Source organism: Schistocerca piceifrons, chromosome X, assembly GCF_021461385.2.
Source record: "Schistocerca piceifrons isolate TAMUIC-IGC-003096 chromosome X, iqSchPice1.1, whole genome shotgun sequence".
Lineage (NCBI taxonomy): Eukaryota > Metazoa > Arthropoda > Insecta > Orthoptera > Acrididae > Schistocerca > Schistocerca piceifrons.
Window position 1 is genome coordinate 77,487,000 of NC_060149.1, and position 9,711 is coordinate 77,496,710.

Genomic DNA, 9,711 nt, shown 5'->3' on the forward strand with positions numbered 1-9,711 from the left:
TTTCATGGGCCATGTATTGTAGAATTCTTCTCGCACTTCGCATTACACCTGGGTCAGTCGATAGGAATTACTTTTAAGTATCGCACTTTACTCCACGCAAACGCAATTTATTACCACTGCCTGATAGGAGAGTCTTGTAATGTCATGATTGAAGGTCTTGAGTTAAAATAAATTTGTGCTAATCAACTGCATCTGTTTTCAATCAAGTAGTTGTAATCCCAAGTCACTTTCTTAATACATTTTATGTTCAACATTTGCATCTGGTGTTCAATAGCGGAATATAACATCAATGTGCACCCCTTTTTAATTAAAAGTGATCAATTCTGAATAAATTCATGTCAACACTGCCACTGCAGTTCAATCAGGAGTCACAGGGCCATATTACTCTTTTGCGTTATCCGATATTGCGGCAGTTTTGCACTCTCTGTTGGTCAATTAGTTGGGGTGAACACACGCCAAAAACCAGCTAAGTGACGGGTGGGGTGTTACATATGGCTGACCCATGCCAGGATACGATACTTCGGGATTTGCTAGGAAGTAGTCTTGAAATAGGAAATTTTTCCACGTGATCCATTGCTTAGCCATTTTAATTGAAAACAGGTAGCATTAGTTACAATAAGTTACATTGTCTTCTTCCTGTGTTGTCCTTTCAAATTGACATTTATAGGTGGTTGTTACTTGTATTTGTGATTTGTTGGAGTACTTATGATGTGCAGTGCCGTAATCAGCTGATGCTGAGCACACAGAACACAATCATTGATACAAGCCTTTTTTGGGGGAATGCTTCATGAACTGTTTGTCAGGTCACTGCTCACGCCCAGTGTATCAATTTGTGTCCTGATATATGTTTTACGTTATCTAATTATTGAGAGTATGGGGTACCTGGGATTTCAGTTTTCGTGTAACATAAAAGAGCAAATGATAACGAGGGGAAAAGCCAAGACAGCGGCAGAATATAATCAGACTGTTACTCGGGAGAACATGGGTGATAGTAGGGAAAGCTCTACCGATGAGCGTGACGAACGCGAGTTGCAACTTCCTGAAGCTGCATCTCACGACTGAATAGCAAGGACGTTGATTCAGGCAGTGATACTGAGAGCTCGGGGGACGCAGGGAGTACAGGATTAATCCATAAGTATGGAAGAGCCAGCCTAAGAAGCCAGAGTGTGTTGGAACAAAACGGTGTCTGGCCATTATCAAACGATTCATTCACAAGTGATCCGACGGGGGTGTGGAGACGGTACTTGCCTAGATATCGAAGGGTTCCTCAGAACAGAGGAGAAGAGTCGCATTTTCAACCACAAAAGAACGAGGATCAAAATGCGGCTACTCTCAAAAACATTACGGTCCTGTTGCAACAGATGCAAACGGTGAACTTAGAACAGAGCGCCAACCTTAATGCCGAAATTAAAAAGGCGAATTCGGAGCTGAACTATAGGCTCACAGAAGTTCATAGGGAAGTAAAAGAGGAGGTAAAGAATCTCGGCGTCAAAATAGAGAAAGAGATTGCCATCATCAAACGAATGGCAATTGAAGCCAAATTAATTGCGAAAGGTGCAAGGAAAATAGCGAGGGGAACTCGGGACTCCACGCAAAGCACGGCAAAAGTAGGAAAGGTCATATTATCAAGGCTACAAAGCCGGATAAAACGTGTCGAAGAAAAGCAACAAGAACAACCGGACATAGGGCATAACGAGATGTTGAAAGAGGAGGTGGCGATATTAAAAGAAATTTAGAGGATGAGGTAAAACGTCTCATTACAGAGACATCAGGAAAGGAGAAGGGTGTAATTAATGCGTCAACTGAACCGTCACTTGCCGGAACACAGATAACCGCTTCACGGTGTGACAAAGTTGACACTATAAGCAACGGGAGCCACGCTTTGATTCACAACTCTGAGGCAACGACCGAGGTAAACACGGACAGTGCGCAGCAGTCCAGTGAGCACAATTGCTGTCAGCTGCTTAGATGTACCGAACAACTGTCGAACATACAGGGGGGGAGAGATGACGATAGCGTGTCGGAACGAATTAGTGCACGTCCTGAAGTTCATACGAATCGTAAGAACGGGCGAAACGATAACTGGAATGATGACCGGTTTGACTACAAGCATTTTGTATCAGTCCGAAAGTTCCATCACTACAAGGACGAAGGTAACTGCTTGCATCCAAAAACTTTTATGGGACGATTCGAGTTATCTTTGCCCCCACACTGGCCATTGATGTACCAGCTGGATTTTGTGTGCTCCCATATGGAGGGCGCGACCGCTGAGTACATGAGAAAAGTAGCGAAGACGAGCGTCTCGTTCGAAGAATTCAAGAATGCCTTCTTGGGCAAGTATTGGTCTAAAGAAACCCAAGAAAGGACCAAACAAGAAATTATGATGTCCAGAGATATGGAAGGAGCAGGGTACTGGAGTCCGTTCAAATTTTTTGAAAATATGACAAAATGGAACCACTACCTAGACAACCCATGTAGCGGAGCGGAAATCATCAGATTATGCTACATGAAACTTCCCATCTCGTATCAACAATCACTTGCCGGTCGTTGTGGTAGCGGTACTGAAGTATTTAAGGGCATTTTGCGCGAACTGGAATTCGCATTTCAGGAGGAACAGGCGCGGGAGAAACGCCGACAGCGTGAACAAAATAACAACCGTCGCAATAATGGACCCTAGTGGGATAGTAGGCCAGTACCGAACTACAACGGCCACAATCAAGATAAGAGTAATGACAACTCGAAAAGAAGGTACAAGGAAGAAGAGCGACACTCTCCGGTGCAACATAATAAAATACAAAGGACTTGAGGCGGTAACCAGCAATCGGGAAGGAACAGGAATAATGGTTACCAAAAATAACAACCAGGAAGAGGTCGAAGTCCGCCCTCTGAAGCCTGGTCCATCCCACCTTAACGGGCAGGATTACGAATGACTAGACCAGAGCGCGGGCATAGTAAATATAGGCTTAGAATAAGGATTTTGTTAAAGTGTCTTGTTTGTTTGTGTATATACTGATCTTAGTGGTAGAATTTCTCATTTATATGTGCCTATATTTTGTGTTTTATTATTAATAATGATATCTCGCTTCTCGATATTGTGAAAGTGAACCACTAGATTATTTTGTAAAAACACATGACTAAACAATGGAATACAAGTATTTCTGGGCATACTCCTAGAAAAAGATAGCTTAGGAACTCTGTAAATTACAGAAAAGTTCCCGTAATTGTATCTCCGTCATTGGAGAACATATTTAAGGTGGCCAGTCCCGTCGGTCATTACGAGGACGCACCGACGCATCTCGTATGCCCCTGGATACGTAAGAGGTGGACAGCTGTGCGCAGTTGCGTGAATTAGCTCACCCAGTGTATGTTAAAATGAACCGGATGTAATCATCTACAGAGCGAACAGCAGCATTGATACGCCAGAAATACTTGTTGATACCAAGATAGTGTAACAACTGTGAGTGTGAGCAGTGAGCTATATTTGTGTTGTGCCATTATGACATTGCTAATCTGAAACATATTCATAGGCCTTATAAAACCATTCGTGACAAAAGGAGAAAACGGGAAGAAAATAGAGGAGAGAAGAAGTGTCGCAATAGAACACGATTAAGGACGCTATCCAAACTTCCAACAAAAATCTTGGTAAGACTGACACATGTCTAAGTTTGTTGTGTTTTATACATGTTCGCAGGCACAATAAGAGGGACGTCTGCCACATAGGGAACTCAGAAGAAAAAACAAGATTAGAGATAAAACGTAGTAAATAGTAAATATGTAGTCGGGTTGGCCAACACCGTGTTAGTCAAAGGAATTAGTAGTTAGGAATGGTGATGGGATCCTGTCCAGATTATCTTGATTCCCTATCCCTTGATTGTGTGTGTGTGAATGACTGTGAGGCAAGTTGTCTTGTACATTTTTTATGTTTATGTATACAAAAAAGTTCTGTTACATTTCAATTTTAATTGATCCTGAAGTTGATTTACAAACAAGAAAATCATTCCTTTTGTAATGAGACAATGTCATTGTCTTAAAAAAAGTATGGTACTGATGGTTAAACATCAGCACTTTCCATGCACTAAAATTAGTTGTCTTAGTTTGTTAAGGTGGCGTAACTGAGCGAGAGGAAGTTGAAGCGACGACGCCTGGCACACCACACACGAGCTGACAAGGAACGAGGACGACATCAATGAGGGGAGCACACAGTTGACGATGATGATGGCATGCAGACCACGCCCTGAATCGATGGGGCCGGTGGTCAACTTAGCAGCCAAGGAGAGGTGAGATCCAGCATCTGTGTGTACAACAAAGAGGTCAGTCCTGGTCTCTGTACACAGTGCGGATCGGGGGCAGTAATGAAGAGGTCCAAGAAGCTTTCTATATTTGTTGCTCGCCACGACAGGCGGAGCGACAGCCCAGCTGACCTTTTGTACCTAATGACACCAACTTTGAGGGCCTGAGCAAAAAATAGGCTCTCGTCTGATCACGATCCCTCCCTCGCCCTAAAGCGTCTATAGAAGGAGCAATGATGGCATGCAGACCACGCCAGAGCTGCGAGAGGTCACTGGTCATAGATGCACCGATGGGATCTTGGGCCTGTCGGACAAGATGTCAACAATGAGCTCTTAGGTGTGAGCCATCCTGCCTCAAGAAGATGCGGGTGCCTGTGGCGCCATCTCCGTAATCGATGTTGCTCTCTTCTCAGCCGTTAGCCATCCCTGATTTTCTTGTTTGTAAATCAACTTCAGGATCAATTAAAATTGAAATGTAACAGAACTTTTTTGTATACATAAACATAAAAAATGTACAAGCCATCCCTCAACTTGCTAGTCAGAACTAATGTCACTACCGTTCCTGCAAGAAACTTGTGCCGTGTGTGTGGATTCAAATGAATAACATGCACCTCAACGAACGTACTCATTTGTTCTGTTTATGAATATGTTATAAGAAGGTTATGATTTTATAAACGTGTCTTTTGTTAAAACGTCATATATTTGTCATGCCAAGTCTCTTTGTGTTAGAATAAGATTTCATACTTATACCTTGCTACAAATACACAACAGTGGTTGCTCAATACGCAATGATTCTTGTCATTTTGGTTGTCCAGACACTGGACTGAGCCAGACCTTGTTCAACTGTCAACTAAAGATGACACTTACACCATGCCCAATATAAACGTCCAGAGACAGTGAGTCACAAAAAAAAAAAAAAAACCTTTATTTAGAAAATGTCAAACGGGTGTTCACATATAATTGAATGAGAGCAACCACTATCAACTTCACAAAATGTTACACAATTATTGTTCATGTATGTTTTTAGTAATTTAATTCGAGCAGGGATGGATAACTGAGAGTGAATGGACCTTAAGTTATAATTGTGGGTCTTGCCATTCAAATGACAAGCACAGAGATGCTTAAACATGTGTATTTGCCCTTTGCGATGTGTGTCCTTGTAATATAATTGTAGTTTTCTTTTGAGTACTCTGACCAATAATTGTCTCAGGAATTGGCAGAGATTAAAGTAAAATTAGACTAAATAATGACCACGTCTTTAACAGTAAATCCAGTCAATGAAGGCAGGTACCCTAGGAATGAGTGGGATTGTGCATCAGAGAGGAGGCAATGGTAATCAATCGCCCGTAACCAACCACGCGAACAGATTAAAATAACAGGTATGGGTTGCGTTGTTGGGTTGGGTCGTTTTGGGGGAGGAGGTGGTAACACCATAGGAGTCATCACCTGTACTACAAAATTGATTTTAAGAGAGAGGCTATGTAAGATGGCAAGAACTATGCCCCTTACATGAAGTCATTAAAGACACCTAATTCACGTTGAGCGAACAATAGGGCTGAACAAAAATGACTGACAAGGCACAATGCATCTTGTAGAGGGTATAGTATGGACGTATTGGAATAATTAACGGCGGGTGATGGATTTAAAGTAATTCACAAGACATGAAAACTTTGTGGAAAAGCGTTGATATACTGGAGGCTAGTTTACCCCAGAGAAGTACTCAGAATTGACCATGGCCGCTGGGAGAATAGCTAAGGGAAGCAACAATAGGCAGCTTAGGGCGGCTCAAGCTCTGAGAAAGCGGTAATGGGGCGTGGCCTCCAGCCACCTTAAGATGAGTTACAGTGAGTGGGTGGTTGACGCCGACTCCATGCTGGTGTACTGGGAAACAGACGGAGAACTTGCACGCCTGTTGATAAATGTCCGTCGTCCCGTTTTCTGTGAAACATGCGAGAAAGCGGCGCAAAGCTACGGTGGAGAGGTCAAAAGAGGTCAAAATATGCGTGTTCGTGACTATAGCAACTTCATGCTGAATTCACAGTCAACAGAGTCTGAAGTAAATCAGGTGAAGAGCGACAGAATGAAATACGCCGACCTCTGATGGGAACGTAGGACCGAGGAATTTGAAGTACTCTCCTGGGAGTCAGAATTCCGGAAAAATTGGTGTTTGTGCAGATGCTAACCTTGATGGGTGGTCTGGGAGGAGCTAAATAGAAGAAGTTGAGAGGAAGGGAAATTTTGTGGGAATTTGTTCACTTCCCAGAGCAGGCATTGGTCGGCGATGGGAAGCAACGCATAATTAACGCGATTTGCGCTGCAATTGGCGTAAGTGAGTTTGCTGGAGGGGAAACCGATGCAAAGAGCGGACTGGGAGAAGTCCCTGTAGAGGTCTTCTGTTCCCAGCTTGCCTAGAGTGCGGACGTGGCGTTCTTGACTCAGCTTGCCTGAGAAAGAGTGAGCATCTCTGCTGTTTAGGACTTAGCAAAGGGAACGATTGAGCTTGGAGATAGAAAGTTTTGGTTCAGCTATGTACGGAGCAAGATAGCTAGGAGTGAATAGATGAGCGCAGCCTTGCAGCACCATGAGGTCGGCCGACGTCCACACAACGACGACGCTCCTCCACGCTGTATTCGCTGATATTGCATCCGCTCCGGCCACTGATTAATTTGTTGGATCACGTCAGCAAAGTTTCCACGAGGGTTTCATGGGCCATGTACTGTAGAATTCTTCTCGCACTTCGCATTACACCTGAGTCAGTCGATAGGAATTACTTTTGAGTATCGTGCGTTACTCCATGCAAACGCAATTTATTACCACTGCCTGATAGGAGAGTCTTGTAATGTCATGATTGAAGGTCTTGAGTTAAAATAAATTTGTGCTAATCGACTGCAATTGTTTTCAATCAAGTAGTTGTAATCCCAAGTCACTTTCTTAATACATTTTATGTTCAACATTTGCATCTGGTGTTCAATAGCGGAATATAACATCAATGTGCACCCCTTTTTAATTAAAAGTGATCAATTCTGAATAAATTCATGTCAACACTGCCACTGCAGTTCAATCAGGAGTCACAGGGCCATATTACTCTTTTGCGTTATCCGATATTGCGGCAGTTTTGCACTCTCTGTTGATCTGTTAGTCAATTAGTTGGAGTGAACACACGCCAAAACCAGCTAAGTGATGGGTGGGGTGTTACAAAATACAGGGCCTATACGCCTTTCAAAAGAATCTTATGCCATTCTTCCTGCAAAACAGTGGCAATCTCAGGTAATGATGACACAGGGTGATAACGACCACGCACAGTTCTCTCAAAAGTAGAACACAAAGGCTCAATAATACTGAGATCTAGTGACCATGTTGACTACAGTGATGCAACAATTCAACCCTGCGCTCACAACATTGTGCCGTGGGATGGACCTGATCAGATAAAATCGCCACACAATCCTTGGCAGTAATGCAAACTTGTAGAGTAACCATGATGAACATGGAATGCCACAATATGGCTGCCAAAATCATCACTGAACCCTCACCATGTTTCACCCTTGGGATTTAGACTTGGCCAGGATTTGGAAACAGTGTGAAACAAGACTCATCTGACCAAGTGACATTCTTCCAATGCACCATAGTTTAGTGAGCCATGAGGAAACTCTTCAGTTTCGATTTGAAAGCGCGTGGATTACTGCTAAGATTTTTGAATTCCAGTGGTAGCTCATTGAAAATGGATGTAGCAGTACGTTGCACACCTTTTTGCCCAAGAGTTAAGGGAGTCCGATCCAAATGCAGGTTTGATTTCTGCCGAGTATTAACCGAGTGAAAGCTGCTCATTCTTGGGAATAAGCTAATATTGTTAAAGAAAGTGACAGTAAGGAATATATATATTGAGGGGCCAGTGTCAAAATACCCAGACTCGTGAACAGGGGTCGACAAGAGGTTCATGAACTTACACCTCATATGCCCGAACTGCCCATTTGTGAGCCAAGAATATCTTTTTAGAATGGGAAGAGTTACGCCAAAATATAATACCCTACGATATAAGGGAATGAAAATAAGCAAAGTAGACTAACTTTCATGTCAAACGATCACTCACTTTTGATACCATTAGAATAGTAAAAATGGCACTATTAAGTCTTTGAAAAAGATCCTGAACGTGGGCTTTCCACAACAGCTTACTATCTATCTGAACACCTAGAAATTTGAACTGTTCAGTTTCACTAATCATATGCCCGTTCTGTGAAATTAATGTGGCAGATTTTGTTGAATTGTGTGTTAGAAACTGTAAAGACTGAGTCTTACTGTGATTTAGCGTTAGTTTATTTTCTACAAGCCATGAACTAAGGTCATGTACTGCACTATTTGAAACCAAGCCAATGTTGCATACAACAACCTTTACTACCAAGCTAGTGTAATCAGCAAACAGAAACATTTTAGAGTTACCCGTAATACTAGAGGGCATATCATTTATATAAATAAGGGACAGGAGTGGCCCCAACACTGATCCCTGAGGCACCCCCCACTTGACACTACCCCACTCAGACCCCACATCACAACCGTTATCAACATTGTGAATAATGACTTTTGCTGTCTGTTGCTAAAGTAAAAGGTGAACCAGTTGTGAGCTACTCCCCATATTCTGTAATGGTCCAACTTCTGGAGCAATGTTTTGTGATCAACACAATCGAATAACTTAGTTAAATCAAAAAATATGCCAAGCGTTCGAAACCTTTTGTTTAGCCCATCCAGTACCTCACAGAGAAAAGATAATATAGCATTTTCAGTTGTTAAACGACTCCTAAAGCCGAACTGTACATTTGATAGCAAATCGTGTGATATAAAATGATCAATTATCCTTAAATAAACAGCCTTTTCAATAACTTTTGGAAATACTGAGGGCATAGCAATAAGTCTAAAATTATCTACATTATTACTTTCTCCCTTTTATAAAGCGGCTTTACTACCGGGTACTTTAATTGCTCAGCAAACTGACCATTCCTAAAGGAAAAATTACAAATATGGCTAAATATAGGGCTTACATGGGGAAGCACAGTACTTTAATATTCTGCTAGACACTCCATCATAACCATAATTATTGATTCAATCTCCCTCTTGTCTGTATCACGGAGGAGTATTTCAGACATCAGTCTCGGAAAGGCATTTGCCAAAAAAGTTATATGATTTCCTGTACAAACTATATTTTTATTTAATTCACCAGCAATGCTCAGAAAATGATTGTTAAGTACTGTACATATATATCATTTATTAGTAACAGAAATATTTTTACTGCGAACTGACTTTATATTGTCATCCTTGTGCTGCTGCCCAGAGACTTCCTTCACAACTGACCAAATGGTTTTAATTTTATCCTGTGAATTAGCTATTATATTTGCATACCACATACTGTTTGCCTTCCTAATAACATTTTTAA